Source organism: Oncorhynchus mykiss, unplaced genomic scaffold (genome assembly GCF_013265735.2).
Source record: "Oncorhynchus mykiss isolate Arlee unplaced genomic scaffold, USDA_OmykA_1.1 un_scaffold_234, whole genome shotgun sequence".
In the NCBI taxonomy this organism is placed as follows: domain Eukaryota; kingdom Metazoa; phylum Chordata; class Actinopteri; order Salmoniformes; family Salmonidae; genus Oncorhynchus; species Oncorhynchus mykiss.
Genome location: NW_023493700.1, coordinates 123298 through 140469, shown reverse-complemented (window position 1 = coordinate 140469; position 17172 = coordinate 123298). Strand labels below are relative to the sequence as shown.

The 17172-nt window shown below is 38.5% G+C and overlaps 12 non-coding genes across 12 annotated transcripts; all 12 read right to left on the bottom strand.

Annotated features, from left to right (window-relative positions):
* Positions 1–382: 382 nt before the first annotated feature.
* trnaa-cgc lies at positions 383–454 on the bottom strand. Its single transcript has one exon. It is a non-coding gene; the product is annotated as a tRNA-Ala (tRNA).
* Positions 455–3721: 3267 nt separating this feature from the next.
* Positions 3722–3794, bottom strand: trnar-ucg. Its single transcript has one exon. It is a non-coding gene; the product is annotated as a tRNA-Arg (tRNA).
* A 117-nt stretch (positions 3795–3911) lies between these two features.
* On the bottom strand, positions 3912–3984 carry trnar-ucg. The gene has a single exon. It is a non-coding gene; the product is annotated as a tRNA-Arg (tRNA).
* A 277-nt stretch (positions 3985–4261) lies between these two features.
* On the bottom strand, positions 4262–4334 carry trnar-ucg. The gene has a single exon. It is a non-coding gene; the product is annotated as a tRNA-Arg (tRNA).
* Positions 4335–4451: 117 nt separating this feature from the next.
* trnar-ucg lies at positions 4452–4524 on the bottom strand. Its single transcript has one exon. It is a non-coding gene; the product is annotated as a tRNA-Arg (tRNA).
* Positions 4525–5437: 913 nt separating this feature from the next.
* On the bottom strand, positions 5438–5510 carry trnar-ucg. Its single transcript has one exon. It is a non-coding gene; the product is annotated as a tRNA-Arg (tRNA).
* A 553-nt stretch (positions 5511–6063) lies between these two features.
* trnar-ucg lies at positions 6064–6136 on the bottom strand. The gene has a single exon. It is a non-coding gene; the product is annotated as a tRNA-Arg (tRNA).
* A 1462-nt stretch (positions 6137–7598) lies between these two features.
* trnar-ucg lies at positions 7599–7671 on the bottom strand. Its single transcript has one exon. It is a non-coding gene; the product is annotated as a tRNA-Arg (tRNA).
* A 2359-nt stretch (positions 7672–10030) lies between these two features.
* Positions 10031–10103, bottom strand: trnar-ucg. Its single transcript has one exon. It is a non-coding gene; the product is annotated as a tRNA-Arg (tRNA).
* Positions 10104–13558: 3455 nt separating this feature from the next.
* Positions 13559–13631, bottom strand: trnar-ucg. Its single transcript has one exon. It is a non-coding gene; the product is annotated as a tRNA-Arg (tRNA).
* A 554-nt stretch (positions 13632–14185) lies between these two features.
* trnar-ucg lies at positions 14186–14258 on the bottom strand. The gene has a single exon. It is a non-coding gene; the product is annotated as a tRNA-Arg (tRNA).
* Positions 14259–15966: 1708 nt separating this feature from the next.
* trnar-ucg lies at positions 15967–16039 on the bottom strand. The gene has a single exon. It is a non-coding gene; the product is annotated as a tRNA-Arg (tRNA).
* Positions 16040–17172: the final 1133 nt, after the last annotated feature.

Genomic DNA, 17172 nt, shown 5'->3' with positions numbered 1-17172 from the left:
CCTTGGGATTGAACCAATGACCTCATACTAAAATAGCATGCACTCCCCCTCTGAGCTTCGATCCCATTTTATTTGCAGATAAAATGCAATACTAATACAATGTACTTTTTATATACACCACTCCATTGAAACTACAATGAAATGATAGCAGAAATTCTAAATACAAGCAAGTATGGACAGTCATCTAACCCATGAACTTCAGTTTTTGAAAATGATGCAATTGAAGTTGGCAACCATGCCACTTCTGTTCCATAAATGTAGGAATAGGGACTGAACACATGTTCTTCAGATTACAAGAGCAAATTATTTAGCACATCTCTGTTTCCTGCTGGGAATTTCAACATTCTGGAAAGTAGGAGATGGGCCATTACACAATTTTTTATGGAGAAGCTGGGGATTGAACCCAGGACCTCATACATGCGAAGCATGCGCTCTACCACTGAGCTACATCACCTTTCTGAGAAAAATAAAAATGTTTCTTATTTTTTTTCATTTCACCTACAATTAACCAGGTAAGGTAGTTGAGAACAAGTTTTCATATTCAACTGCGACCTGGCCAAGATAAAGCAAAGCAGCGCAACACAAACAACAACACAGAGTTACAGATGGAATAAACAAGCGTACAGTCAATAACACAGAAGAATAAAAAAAACAAAGTCTATATACAGTGCGTGCAAATGGAGGTAAGGCAATAAATAGGCCATAGTAGCGAAGTATTTACAATTTAGCAAATTAACACTGGAGTGATAGATGAGCAGATGATGATATGCAAATAGAAATACAGGTGTGCAAAGAGCAGAAAGTATATTAAAACAATATGGGGATGAGGTAGGTAGATTGGATGGGCTATTTACAGATGGGCTTTGTACAGCTGCAGCGATCAGTTAGCTGCTCAGATAGCCGATGTTTAAAGTTAGCAGTGTTGCCAACACCTCAGTAAGGAAAGTAGCTATTGGCTGTCCTAAAAGTCGCTAGAAGTTGCTAAATGATGTCATCACCTAATTTGCATAACTGTCCATGTGCATGTAATTGTGATGGACACTGTAGGAGTGAGGAATAACATTGTGGAAGAGACAAAAAGTGAGTAAAATGAAATGTCTGCAAGTATTCAGAGGGGTCTGAATGATGGAAATATGTCTCCAGCTTCAGCTATTTTTGCAATTCGTTCCAGTCATTGGCAGCAGAGAACTGGAAGGAAAGGCGGCCAAAGGAGGTGTTGGCTTTGGGGATGACCATTGAGATATACCTGCTGGAGCGCGTGCTACAGGTGGGTGTTGTTATCGTGACCAGTGAGCTGAGATAAGGCGGAGCTCTACCTAGCATAGACTAAAAAGATGACCTGGAGCCAGTGGGTCTGGCGACGAATATGTAGCGAGGGCCAGCCGACTAGAGCATACAGGTCGTAGTGGCCATATCAATACAATTTACCTTTTCTTTACACTGTTCTAATGAAAGTACATTTCCATAATATCATCTAGCTTCCATAAACGTCGAACAAGGATTGAACCCATGTGCTTCAGTTTACAAAAGCAGATCACTTAGCACATCTATTTCCTTCTTAAAATGTCAACATTCTGGAAAGTGGGAGTCGTGCAAAAGCTAATTTAACAACTAAGAGAATTTGGGGATTAACTTCAGACCGCATGCATTTCAAGTATTAGCTCTACCGTAGAGACAAATCCCCTTACTATATAATAGCAGGGTTGCCATTTTGAGAAAACTTTTTCTTTCTTCAAAGTCCTCCAGTGAAAGAACCTTTTCATGGTACCAGCTATCTTTCAGTAAGGCACGGATTGGATGGTTTAGTGAGGTCCTCGGATCGGCCCCGCCGAGGTCGGTCACGGCCTTGGCGGAGCGCTGAGAAGACAATCAAACTTGACTATCTAGAGAAAGTAAAAGTCGTAACAAGGTTTCTGTAGGTGAACCTGCGGAAGGATCATTAACGGGTTGCCAGCCGCCGGCATGGGGATCAGCTCCGAAAATCCAGCTCTACTGCAGGTTGGGAAGGGTAGGGGGCTCACGCCTCCCGCCTCTCCCTTTTCCCGGCGCTGGTGTCATCGGTCCTAGCCCGCTTCCCCGTATTCCCCTTTGCCTGGGATGTGCCCAACTGGCTCCATCCCCTTTCCCCATTAGCCACGGTTGCATGACTCACGTATGGGCGGGTGGAGAGGCCGCTACCGAATCTGGTAAAGCGAATGATTAGAGGTCTTGGGGCCGAAACGATCTCAACCTATTCTCAAACTTTAAATGAGTAAGAAGCCCGGCTCGCTGGCTTGGAGCCGGGAGTGGAATGCGAGCCGCCTAGTGGGTCACTTTTGGTAAGCAGAACTGGCGCTGCGGGATGAACCGAATGCCGGGTTAAGGCGCTCGATGCCGACGCTCATCAGACCCCAGAAAAGGTGTTGGTCGATATAAACAGCAGGACGGTGGCCATGGAAGTCGGAATCCGCTAAGGAGTGTGTAACAACTCACCTGCCGAATCAACTAGCCCTGAAAATGGATGGTGCTGGAGCGTCGGGCCCATAACCGGGTGAGTAGGAGGGCCGCCGCGGTGAGCACGGAAGCCTAGGGCGCGGGCACGGGTGGAGCCGCCGCGGGTGCAGATCTTGGTGGTAGTAGCAAATGTTCAAACGAGAACTTTGAAGGCCGAAGTGGAGAAGGGTTCCATGTGAACAGCAGTTGAACATGGGTCAGTCGGTCCTAAGAGATGGGCGAACGCCGTTTGGAAGGGAGGGGCGATGGACTCCGTCGCCCCCCGGCTGATCGACAGGGAGTCGGGTTCAGATCCCCGAATCCGGAATGGCGGAGATGGGCGCCGCGAGGCGTCCAGTGCGGTAACGCAACCAATCCCGGAGAAGTTGATTAGCAACAACAGACATCAAAGTTGTGAACCTGTCCAAATGAGGAAAGCTTATGATATTTAACAAGTACAAAGATACTCTTTTCTTCAATCTTGCGATGCAGATTCAGACACAATAATTCTCAGGCCTTGCAGTCTTAGATTATTAAAGTTGAACAACAATGTCCAAGCTTTTCAAAGCAACAAGACCAATGCCATATTTATGGAAATTGCAAACATGTACAAATTAGCTGAGCTAATGAAATTAAACGACCCTATTTGATATCATACAGACTTTGCTATGCAACAGTAGACATCAAAGTTGTGAACCTGTCCGAATGAGGAAAGCTCAAAGATCCTCTTTTCTTCAATTTCCGATGCAGAATCAGACACAATAATTCTCAGGCCTTGCAATATTAGATTATTAAAGTTGAATAACAATGTCCTAGCTTTTCAAAGCAACAAGAACAATGCCTTATTTCGGGAAATTGCAAACATGTCCATAATAGCTGATTTAATGAAATTAAACGACCACGAAAATAACTCAAAAGCTCAATTTTCTTTTTCGAAATCAGATGCCTTAACCACCAGGCCACACCTTCTACTCCATAAACTCCTAAATGACATAAAACAGATGTTGCTTAGCAACAACAGACATCAAAGTTGTGAACCTGTCTGAATGAGGAAAGCTAATGATAAGTACGAAGAGACTATTTCCCTCAATCTTGTGATGCAGATTCAGACACAATAATTCTCAGGCCTTGCAGTCTTAGATTATTAAAGTTGAACAACAATGTCCAAGCTTTTCAAAGCAACAAGACCAATGCCATATTTAGGGAAATTGCAAACATGTACAAATTAGCTAAGCTAAATGAAACTAAACAACCACGAAGGGACTCGAACCCTCAATCTTCTGATTCGAAGTCAGATGCCTTATCCATTAGGCCACGCAGTCTACGTGATACATCCCTATTTAAACAACAATGTATACGTTTTTCAAAGCAACAAGAACAATGCCTTATTTCGGGAAATTGCAAACATGTTCAAATTAGCTGAGCTAAATGAAACTAAACAACCACGAAGGGACTCGAACCCTCAATCTTCTGATTCGAAGTCAGACACCTTATCCATTAGGCCACACAGTCTACTTAATACATCCCTATTTCACATCATACAGACATTGCTTAGCAACAACAGACATCAAAGTTGTGAACCTGTCCGAATTAGGAAAGCTAATGATATTTGACAAGTACAAAGATACTCTTTCCTTCAATCTTGCGATGCAGATTCAGACACAATAATTCTCAGGCCTTGCAGTCTAAGATTATTAAAGTTGAATAACAATGTCCAAGCAACAAGACCAATGCCTTAGTTTGGGAAATTGCAAATATGTTCAAATTAGCTGAGCTAAATGAAACTAAACAACCACGAAGGGACTCGAACCCTCAATCTTCTGATTCGAAGTCAGACGCCTTATTCATTAGGCCACGCAGTCTACGTGATACATCCCTATTTAAACAACAATGTATACGTTTTTCAAAGCAACAAGAACAATGCCTTATTTCGGGAAATTGCAAACATGTTCAAATTAGCTGAGCTAAATGAAACTAAACAACCACGAAGGGACTCGAACCCTCAATCTTCTGATTCGAAGTCAGACACCTTATCCATTAGGCCACACAGTCTACTTAATACATCCCTATTTCACATCATACAGACATTGCTTAGCAACAACAGACATCAAAGTTGTGAACCTGTCCGAATGAGAAAAGCTAATGATATTTAACAAGTACAAAGATACTCTTTTCTTCAATCTTGCGATGCAGATTCAGACACAATAATTCTCTGGCCTTGCAGTCTTAGATTATTAAAGTTGAACAACAATGTCCAAGCTTTTCAAAGCAACAAGACCAATGCCATATTTAGGGAAATTGCAAACATGTACAAATTAGCTGAGCTAATGAAATTAAACGACCCTATTTGATATCATACAGACTTTGCTATGCAACAGTAGACATCAAAGTTGTGATCCTGTCCAAATGAGGAAAGCTAATGATATTTGACAAGTACAAAGATACTCTTTCCTTCAATCTTGCGATGCAGATTCAGACACAATAATTCTCAGGCCTTGCAGTCTAAGATTATTAAAGTTGAATAACAATGTACAAGTTTTTCAAAGCAACAAGAACAATGCCTTATTTCGGGAAATTGCAAACATCTTCAAATTAGCTGAGCTAAGGAAATTTAACAACCACGAAGGGACTCAAACCCACAATTTTCAGATTCAAAGTCAGACACCTTATCCATTAGAACACACAGTCTACTTAATACATCCCTATTTCACATCATACAGACATTGTTTAGCAACAACAGACATCAAAGTTGTGAACCTGTCCGAATGAGGAAAGCTAATGATATTTGACAAGTACAAAGATACTCTTTCCTTCAATCTTGCGATGCAGATTCAGACACAATAATTCTCAGGCCTTGCAGTCTAAGATTATTAAAGTTGAATAACAATGTCCAAGCAACAAGACCAATGCCTTAGTTTGGGAAATTGCAAATATGTTCAAATTAGCTGAGCTAAATGAAACTAAACAACCACGAAGGGACTCGAACCCTCAATCTTCTGATTCGAAGTCAGACACCTTATCCATTAGGCCACACAGTCTACTTAATACATCCCTATTTCACATCATACAGACATTGCTTAGCAACAACAGACATCAAAGTTGTGATCCTGTCCGAATGAGGACAGCTAGTGATATTTAACAAGTACGAAGAGACAATTTCCCTCAATCTTGCGATGCAGAATCATACACAATATTTCTCAGGCCTTGCAGTCTAAGATTATTAAAGTTGAATAACAATGTACAAGTTTTTCAAAGCAACAAGAACAATGCCTTATTTCGGGAAATTGCAAACATGTCCATATTAGCTGATTTAATGAAATTAAACGACCACGAAAATGCCTCAAAAGCCCAATTTTCTGTTTCGAAGTCAGACGCCTTATTCACGAGGCAACACCTTCTACTCCATATTCTCCGATATAACATCAAACAGACGTTGCTTAGCAACAACAGACATCAAAGTTGTGAACCTATCTGAATGAGGACAGCTAGTGATATTTTACAAGTACGAAAAGACTATGTCCCTCAATCTTGCGATGCCGAATCAGACACATGTTCAACATGTTCAAATTAGCTGAGCTAAATGAAACTAAACAACCACGAAGGGTCTCGAACCCTCAAGCTTCTGATTCGAAGTCAGACGCCTTATCCATTAGGCCACGCAGTCTACGTGATACATCCCTATTTAAACAACAATGTGTACATTTTTCAAAGCAACAAGAACAATGCCTTATTTCTGGAAATTGCAAACATCTTCAAATTAGCTGAGCTAAGGAAATTTAACAACCACGAAGGGACTCAAACCCACAATTTTCAGATTCAAAGTCAGACACCTTATCCATTAGGCCACACAGTCTACTTAATACATCCCTATTTCACATCATACAGACATTGCTTAGCAACAACAGACATCAAAGTTGTGAACCTGTCCGAATGAGGAAAGCTAATGATATTTGACAAGTACAAAGATACTCTTTCCTTCAATCTTGCGATGCAGATTCAGACACAATAATTCTCAGGCCTTGCAGTCTAAGATTATTAAAGTTGAACAACAATGTCCAAGCTTTTCAAAGCAACAAGACCAATGCCATATTTAGGTAAATTGCAAACATGTACAAATTAGCTGAGCTAATGAAATTAAACGACCCTATTTGATATCATACAGACTTTGCTATGCAACAGTAGATATCAAAGTTGTGATCCTGTCCAAATGAGGAAAGCTAGTGATATTTAACAAGTAAGAAGAGACCTTTTCCCTCAATCTTGCGATGCAGAATCAGACACAATAATTCTCAGGCCTTGCAATATTAGATTATTAAAGATGAATAACAATGTCTTAGCATTTCAAAGCAACAAGAACAATGCCTTATTTCGGGAAATTGCAAACATGTCCATATTAGCTGATTTAATGAAATTAAACGACCACGAAAATGCCTCAAAAGCCCAATTTTCTGTTTCGAAGTCAGACGCCTTATTCACGAGGCAACACCTTCTACTCCATATTCTCCGATATAACATCAAACAGACGTTGCTTAGCAACAACAGACATCAAAGTTGTGAACCTATCCGAATGAGGACAGCTAGTGATATTTTACAAGTACGAAAAGACTATGTCCCTCAATCTTGCGATGCCGAATCAGACACAATATTTCTCAGGCCTTGCAGTCTTAGATTATTAAAGTTAAACAACAATGTACAAGTTTTTCAAAGCAACAAGAACAATGCCTTATTTCGGGAAATTGCAAATATCTTCAAATTAGCTGAGGTAAGGAAATTTAACAACCACGAAGGGACTCAAACCCACAATTTTCATATTCAAAGTCAGACACCTTATCCATTAGGCCACACAGTCTACTTAATACATCCCTATTTCACATCATACAGACATTGCTTAGCAACAACAGACATCAAAGTTGTGAACCTGTCCGAATGAGGAAAGCTAATGATATTTGACAAGTACAAAGATACTCTTTCCTTCAATCTTGCGATGCAGATTCAGACACAATAATTCTCAGGCCTTGCAGTCTAAGATTATTAAAGTTGAATAACAATGTCCAAGCAACAAGACCAATGCCTTAGTTTGGGAAATTGCAAATATGTTCAAATTAGCTGAGCTAAATGAAACTAAACAACCACGAAGGGACTCGAACCCTCAATCTTCTGATTCGAAGTCAGACACCTTATCCATTAGGCTACGCAGTCTACGTGATACACCCCTATTTGACATCATACAGACATTGCTTAGCAACAACAGACATCAAAGTTGTGAACCTGTCCGAATGAGGAAAGCTAATGATATTTAACAAGTACAAAGATACTCTTTTCTTCAATCTTGCGATGCAGATTCAGACACAATAATTCTCAGGCCTTGCAGTCTTAGATTATTAAAGTTGAACAACAATGTCCAAGCTTTTCAAAGCAACAAGACCAATGCCATATTTAGGGAAATTGCAAACATGTAAAAATTAGCTGAGCTAATGAAATTAAACGACCCTATTTGATATCATACAGACTTTGCTATGCAACAGTAGACATCAAAGTTGTGATCCTGTCCAAATGAGGAAAGCTAGTGATATTTAACAAGTAAGAAGAGACCTTTTCCCTCAATCTTGCGATGCAGAATCAGACACAATATTTCTCAGGCCTTGCAGTCTAAGATTATTAAAGTTGAATAACAATGTCCAAGCAACAAGACCAATGCCTTAGTTTGGGAAATTGCAAACATGTTCAAATTAGCTGAGCTAATGAAATTAAACGACCCTATTTGATATCATACAGACTTTGCTATGCAACAGTAGACATCAAAGTTGTGATCCTGTCCAAATGAGGAAAGCTAGTGATATTTAACAAGTAAGAAGAGACCTTTAACCTCAATCTTGCGATGCAGAATCAGACACAATAATTCTCAGGCCTTGCAATAGTAGATTATTAAAGATGAATGTCTTAGCATTTCAAAGCAACAAGAAAAATGTCTTATTTTGGGAAATTGCAAACATCTTCAAATTAGCTGAGCTAATGAAATTTAACAACCACGAAGGGACTCAAACCCACAATATTCTGATTCGAAGTCAGACGCCTTATCCATTAGGCCACGCAGTCTACGTGATACACCCCTATTTAAACAACAATGTGTACATTTTTCAAAGCAACAAGAACAATGCCTTATTTCTGGAAATTGCAAACATCTTCAAATTAGCTGAGCTAAGGAAATTCAACAACCACGAAGGGACTCAAACCCACTATTTTCTGATTCAAAGTCAGACACCTTATCCATTAGGCCACACAGTCTACTTAATACATCCCTATTTCACATCATACAGACATTGCTTAGCAACAACAGACATCAAAGTTGTGAACCTGTCCGAATGAGGAAAGCTAATGATATTTAACAAGTACAAAGATACTCTTTCCTTCAATCTTGCGATGCAGATCCAGACACAATAATTCTCAGGCCTTGCAGTCTAAGATTATTAAAGTTGAACAACAATGTCCAAGCTTTTCAAAGCAACAAGACCAATGCCATATTTAGGTCAATTGCAAACATGTACAAATTAGCTGAGCTAATGAAATTAAACGACCCTATTTGATATCATACAGACTTTGCTATGCAACAGTAGACATCAAAGTTGTGATCCTGTCCAAATGAGGAAAGCTAGTGATATTTAACAAGTAAGAAGAGACCTTTTCCCTCAATCTTGCGATGCAGAATCAGACACAATAATTCTCAGGCCTTGCAATATTAGATTATTAAAGATGAATAACAATGTCTTAGCATTTCAAAGCAACAAGAACAATGCCTTATTTCGGGAAATTGCAAACATGTCCATATTAGCTGATTTAATGAAATTAAACGACCACGAAAATGCCTCAAAAGCCCAATTTTCTGTTTCGAAGTCAGATGCCTTATTCACGAGGCAACACCTTCTACTCCATATTCTCCGATATAACATCAAACAGACGTTGCTTAGCAACAACAGACATCAAAGTTGTGAACCTATCCGAATGAGGACAGCTAGTGATATTTTACAAGTACGAAAAGACTATGTCCCTCAATCTTGCGATGCCGAATCAGACACAATATTTCTCAGGCCTTGCAGTCCTAGATTATTAAAGTTAAACAACAATGTACAAGTTTTTCAAAGCAACAAGAACAATGCCTTATTTCGGGAAATTGCAAACATCTTCAAATTAGCTGAGGTAAGGAAATTTAACAACCACGAAGGGACTCAAACCCACAATTTTCACATTCAAAGTCAGACACCTTATCCATTAGGCCACACAGTCTACTTAATACATCCCTATTTCACATCATACAGACATTGCTTAGCAACAACAGACATCAAAGTTGTGAACCTGTCCGAATGAGGAAAGCTAATGATATTTGACAAGTACAAAGATACTCTTTCCTTCAATCTTGCGATGCAGATTCAGACACAATAATTCTCAGGCCTTGCAGTCTAAGATTATTAAAGTTGAATAACAATGTCCAAGCAACAAGACCAATGCCTTAGTTTGGGAAATTGCAAATATGTTCAAATTAGCTGAGCTAAATGAAACTAAACAACCACGAAGGGACTTGAACCCTCAATCTTCTGATTCGAAGTCAGACACCTTATCCATTAGGCTACGCAGTCTACGTGATACACCCCTATTTGACATCATACAGACATTGCTTAGCAACAACAGACATCAAAGTTGTGAACCTGTCCGAATGAGGAAAGCTAATGATATTTAACAAGTACAAAGATACTCTTTTCTTCAATCTTGCGATGCAGATTCAGACACAATAATTCTCAGGCCTTGCAGTCTAAGATTATTAAAGTTGAACAACAATGTCCAAGCTTTTCAAAGCAACAAGACCAATGCCATATTTAGGGAAATTGCAAACATGTAAAAATTAGCTGAGCTAATGAAATTAAACGACCCTATTTGATATCATACAGACTTTGCTATGCAACAGTAGACATCAAAGTTGTGATCCTGTCCAAATGAGGAAAGCTAGTGATATTTAACAAGTAAGAAGAGACCTTTAACCTCAATCTTGCGATGCAGAATCAGACACAATAATTCTCAGGCCTTGCAATAGTAGATTATTAAAGATGAATGTCTTAGCATTTCAAAGCAACAAGAAAAATGTCTTATTTTGGGAAATTGCAAACATCTTCAAATTAGCTGAGCTAATGAAATTTAACAACCACGAAGGGACTCAAACCCACAATATTCTGATTCGAAGTCAGACGCCTTATCCATTAGGCCACGCAGTCTACGTGATACACCCCTATTTAAACAACAATGTGTACATTTTTCAAAGCAACAAGAACAATGCCTTATTTCTGGAAATTGCAAACATCTTCAAATTAGCTGAGCTAAGGAAATTTAACAACCACGAAGGGACTCAAACCCACAATTTTCAGATTCAAAGTCAGACACCTTATCCATTAGGCCACACAGTCTACTTAATACATCCCTATTTCACATCATACAGACATTGCTTAGCAACAACAGACATCAAAGTTGTGAACCTGTCCGAATGAGGAAAGCTAATGATATTTAACAAGTACAAAGATACTCTTTCCTTCAATCTTGCGATGCAGATCCAGACACAATAATTCTCAGGCCTTGCAGTGTAAGATTATTAAAGTTGAACAACAATGTCCAAGCTTTTCAAAGCAACAAGACCAATGCCATATTTAGGTCAATTGCAAACATGTACAAATTAGCTGAGCTAATGAAATTAAACGACCCTATTTGATATCATACAGACTTTGCTATGCAACAGTAGACATCAAAGTTGTGATCCTGTCCAAATGAGGAAAGCTAGTGATATTTAACAAGTAAGAAGAGACCTTTTCCCTCAATCTTGCGATGCAGAATCAGACACAATAATTCTCAGGCCTTGCAATATTAGATTATTAAAGATGAATAACAATGTCTTAGCATTTCAAAGCAACAAGACCAATGCCATATTTAGGGAAATTGCAAACATGTAAAAATTAGCTGAGCTAATGAAATTAAACGACCCTATTTGATATCATACAGACTTTGCTATGCAACAGTAGACATCAAAGTTGTGATCCTGTCCAAATGAGGAAAGCTAGTGATATTTAACAAGTAAGAAGAGACCTTTTCCCTCAATCTTGCGATGCAGAATCAGACACAATATTTCTCAGGCCTTGCAGTCTAAGATTATTAAAGTTGAATAACAATGTCCAAGCAACAAGACCAATGCCTTAGTTTGGGAAATTGCAAACATGTTCAAATTAGCTGAGCTAATGAAATTAAACGACCCTATTTGATATCATACAGACTTTGCTATGCAACAGTAGACATCAAAGTTGTGATCCTGTCCAAATGAGGAAAGCTAGTGATATTTAACAAGTAAGAAGAGACCTTTAACCTCAATCTTGCGATGCAGAATCAGACACAATAATTCTCAGGCCTTGCAATAGTAGATTATTAAAGATGAATGTCTTAGCATTTCAAAGCAACAAGAAAAATGTCTTATTTTGGGAAATTGCAAACATCTTCAAATTAGCTGAGCTAATGAAATTTAACAACCACGAAGGGACTCAAACCCACAATATTCTGATTCGAAGTCAGACGCCTTATCCATTAGGCCACGCAGTCTACGTGATACACCCCTATTTAAACAACAATGTGTACATTTTTCAAAGCAACAAGAACAATGCCTTATTTCTGGAAATTGCAAACATCTTCAAATTAGCTGAGCTAAGGAAATTTAACAACCACGAAGGGACTCAAACCCACAATTTTCAGATTCAAAGTCAGACACCTTATCCATTAGGCCACACAGTCTACTTAATACATCCCTATTTCACATCATACAGACATTGCTTAGCAACAACAGACATCAAAGTTGTGAACCTGTCCGAATGAGGAAAGCTAATGATATTTAACAAGTACAAAGATACTCTTTCCTTCAATCTTGCGATGCAGATCCAGACACAATAATTCTCAGGCCTTGCAGTCTAAGATTATTAAAGTTGAACAACAATGTCCAAGCTTTTCAAAGCAACAAGACCAATGCCATATTTAGGTCAATTGCAAACATGTACAAATTAGCTGAGCTAATGAAATTAAACGACCCTATTTGATATCATACAGACTTTGCTATGCAACAGTAGACATCAAAGTTGTGATCCTGTCCAAATGAGGAAAGCTAGTGATATTTAACAAGTAAGAAGAGACCTTTTCCCTCAATCTTGCGATGCAGAATCAGACACAATAATTCTCAGGCCTTGCAATATTAGATTATTAAAGATGAATAACAATGTCTTAGCATTTCAAAGCAACAAGAACAATGCCTTATTTCGGGAAATTGCAAACATGTCCATATTAGCTGATTTAATGAAATTAAACGACCACGAAAATGCCTCAAAAGCCCAATTTTCTGTTTCGAAGTCAGATGCCTTATTCACGAGGCAACACCTTCTACTCCATATTCTCCGATATAACATCAAACAGACGTTGCTTAGCAACAACAGACATCAAAGTTGTGAACCTATCCGAATGAGGACAGCTAGTGATATTTTACAAGTACGAAAAGACTATGTCCCTCAATCTTGCGATGCCGAATCAGACACAATATTTCTCAGGCCTTGCAGTCTTAGATTATTAAAGTTAAACAACAATGTACAAGTTTTTCAAAGCAACAAGAACAATGCCTTATTTCGGGAAATTGCAAACATCTTCAAATTAGCTGAGGTAAGGAAATTTAACAACCACGAAGGAACTCAAACCCACAATTTTCATATTCAAAGTCAGACACCTTATCCATTAGGCCACACAGTCTACTTAATACATCCCTATTTCACATCATACAGACATTGCTTAGCAACAACAGACATCAAAGTTGTGAACCTGTCCGAATGAGGAAAGCTAATGATATTTGACAAGTACAAAGATACTCTTTCCTTCAATCTTGCGATGCAGATTCAGACACAATAATTCTCAGGCCTTGCAGTCTAAGATTATTAAAGTTGAATAACAATGTCCAAGCAACAAGACCAATGCCTTAGTTTGGGAAATTGCAAATATGTTCAAATTAGCTGAGCTAAATGAAACTAAACAACCACGAAGGGACTTGAACCCTCAATCTTCTGATTCGAAGTCAGACACCTTATCCGTTAGGCTACGCAGTCTACGTGATACACCCCTATTTGACATCATACAGACATTGCTTAGCAACAACAGACATCAAAGTTGTGAACCTGTCCGAATGAGGAAAGCTAATGATATTTAACAAGTACAAAGATACTCTTTTCTTCAATCTTGCGATGCAGATTCAGACACAATAATTCTCAGGCCTTGCAGTCTTAGATTATTAAAGTTGAACAACAATGTCCAAGCTTTTCAAAGCAACAAGACCAATGCCATATTTAGGGAAATTGCAAACATGTAAAAATTAGCTGAGCTAATGAAATTAAACGACCCTATTTGATATCATACAGACTTTGCTATGCAACAGTAGACATCAAAGTTGTGATCCTGTCCAAATGAGGAAAGCTAGTGATATTTAACAAGTACGAAGAGACTATTTCCCTCAATCTTGCGATGCAGAATCATACACAATATTTCTCAGGCCTTGCAGTCTAAGATTATTAAAGTTGAATAACAATGTCCAAGCAACAAGACCAATGCCTTAGTTTGGGAAATTGCAAACATGTTCAAATTAGCTGAGCTAAATGAAACTAAACAACCACGAAGGGACTCGAACCCTCAATCTTCTGATTCGAAGTCAGACGCCTTATCCATTAGGCCACGCAGTCTATGTGATGCATCCCTATTTTCAAAGCAACAAGAACAATGCCTTATTTCGGGAAATTGCAAACATCTTCAAATTAGCTGAGCTAAGGAAATTTAACAACCACGAAGGGACTCAAACCCACAATTTTCAGATTCAAAGTCAGACACCTTATCCATTAGGCCACACAGTCTACTTAATACGTCCCTATTTCAGATCATACAGACATTGCTTAGCAACAACAGACATCAAAGTTGTGAACCTGTCCGAATGAGAAAAGCTAATGATATTTAACAAGTACAAAGATACTATTTTCTTCAATCTTGCGATGCAGATTCAGACACAATAATTCTCAGGCCTTGCAGTCTTAGATTATTAAAGTTGAACAACAATGTCCAAGCTTTTCAAAGCAACAAGACCAATGCCATATTTAGGGAAATTGCAAACATGTACAAATTAGCTGAGCTAATGAAATTAAACGACCCTATTTGATATCATACAGACTTTGCTATGCAACAGTAAACATCAAAGTTGTGATCCTGTCCAAATGAGGAAAGCTAGTGATATTTAACAAGTACGAAGAGACAATTTCCCTCAATCTTGCGATGCAGAATCATACACAATATTTCTCAGGCCTTGCAGTCTAAGATTATTAAAGTTGAATAACAATGTCCAAGCAACAAGACCAATGCCTTAGTTTGGGAAATTGCAAACATGTTCAAATTAGCTGAGCTAAATGAAACTAAACAACCATGAAGGGACTCGAACCCTCAATCTTCTGATTCGAAGTCAGACGCCTTATCCATTAGATAACACAGTCTACGTGATACATCCCTATTTGACATCATACAGACATTGCTTTGCAACAACAGACATCAAAGTTGTGAACCTGTCCGAATGAGGAAAGCTAATGATATTTAACAAGTACAAAGATACTCTTTTCTTCAATCTTGCGATGCAGATTCAGACACAATAATTCTCAGGCCTTGCAGTCTTAGATTATTAAAGTTGAACAACAATGTCCAAGCTTTTCAAAGCAACAAGACCAATGCCATATTTAGGGAAATTGCAAACATGTACAAATTAGCTGAGCTAATGAAAATAAACGACCCTATTTGATATCATACAGACTTTGCTATGCAACAGTAGACATCAAAGTTGTGATCCTGTCCAAATGAGGAAAGCTAGTGATATTTAACAAGTACGAAGAGACATTTTCCCTCAATCTTGCGATGCAGAATCATGCACAATATTTCTCAGGCCTTGCTGTCTTAGATAATTAAAGTTAAACAACAATGTACAAGTTTTTCAAAGCAACAAGAACAATGCCTTATTTCGGGAAATTGCAAACATCTTCAAATTAGCTGAGGTAAGGAAATTTAACAACCACGAAGGGACTCAAACCCACAATTTTCACATTCAAAGTCAGACACCTTATCCATTAGGCCACACAGTCTGCTTAATGCATCCCTATTTCACATCATACAGACATTGCTTAGCAACAACAGACATCAAAGTTGTGAACCTGTCCGAATGAGGAAAGCTAATGATATTTGACAAGTACAAAGATACTCTTTCCTTCAATCTTGCGATGCAGATTCAGACACAATAATTCTCAGGCCTTGCAGTCTAAGATTATTAAAGTTGAATAACAATGTCCAAGCAACAAGACCAATGCCTTAGTTTGGGAAATTGCAAACATGTTCAAATTAGCTGAGGTAAATGAAACTAAACAACCACGAAGGGTCTCGAACCCTCAAGCTTCTGATTCGAAGTCAGACGCCTTATCCATTAGGCCACGCAGTCTACGTGATACATCCCTATTTAAACAACAATGTGTACATTTTTCAAAGCAACAAGAACAATGCCTTATTTCGGGAAATTGCAAACATCTTCAAATTAGCTGAGCTAAGGAAATTTAACAACCACGAAGGGACTCAAACCCACAATTTTCAGATTCAAAGTCAGACACCTTATCCATTAGGCCACACAGTCTACTTAATACGTCCCTATTTCACATCATACAGACATTGCTTAGCAACAACAGACATCAAAGTTGTGAACCTGTCCGAATGAGAAAAGCTAATGATATTTAACAAGTACAAAGATACTATTTTCTTCAATCTTGCGATGCAGATTCAGACACAATAATTCTCAGGCATTGCAGTCTTAGATTATTAAAGTTGAACAACAATGTCCAAGCTTTTCAAAGCAACAAGACCAATGCCATATTTAGGGAAATTGCAAACATGTACAAATTAGCTGAGCTAATGAAATTAAACGACCCTATTTGATATCATACAGACTTTGCTATGCAACAGTAGACATCAAAGTTGTGATCCTGTCCAAATGAGGAAAGCTAGTGATATTTAACAAGTACGAAGAGACAATTTCCCTCAATCTTGCGATGCAGAATCATACACAATATTTCTCAGGCCTTGCAGTCTAAGATTATTAAAGTTGAATAACAATGTCCAAGCAACAAGACCAATGCCTTAGTTTGGGAAATTGCAAACATGTTCAAATTAGCTGAGCTAAATGAAACTAAACAACCATGAAGGGACTCGAACCCTCAATCTTCTGATTGGAAGTCAGACGCCTTATCCATTAGATAACACAGTCTACGTGATACATCCCTATTTGACATCATACAGACATTGCTTTGCAACAACAGACATCAAAGTTGTGAACCTGTCCGAATGAGGAAAGCTAATGATATTTAACAAGTACAAAGATACTCTTTTCTTCAATCTTGCGATGCAGATTCAGACACAATAATTCTCAGGCCTTGCAGTCTTAGATTATTAAAGTTGAACAACAATGTCCAAGCTTTTCAAAGCAACAAGACCAATGCCATATTTAGGGAAATTGCAAACATGTACAAATTAGCTGAGCTAATGAAAATAAACGACCCTATTTGATATCATACAGACTTTGCT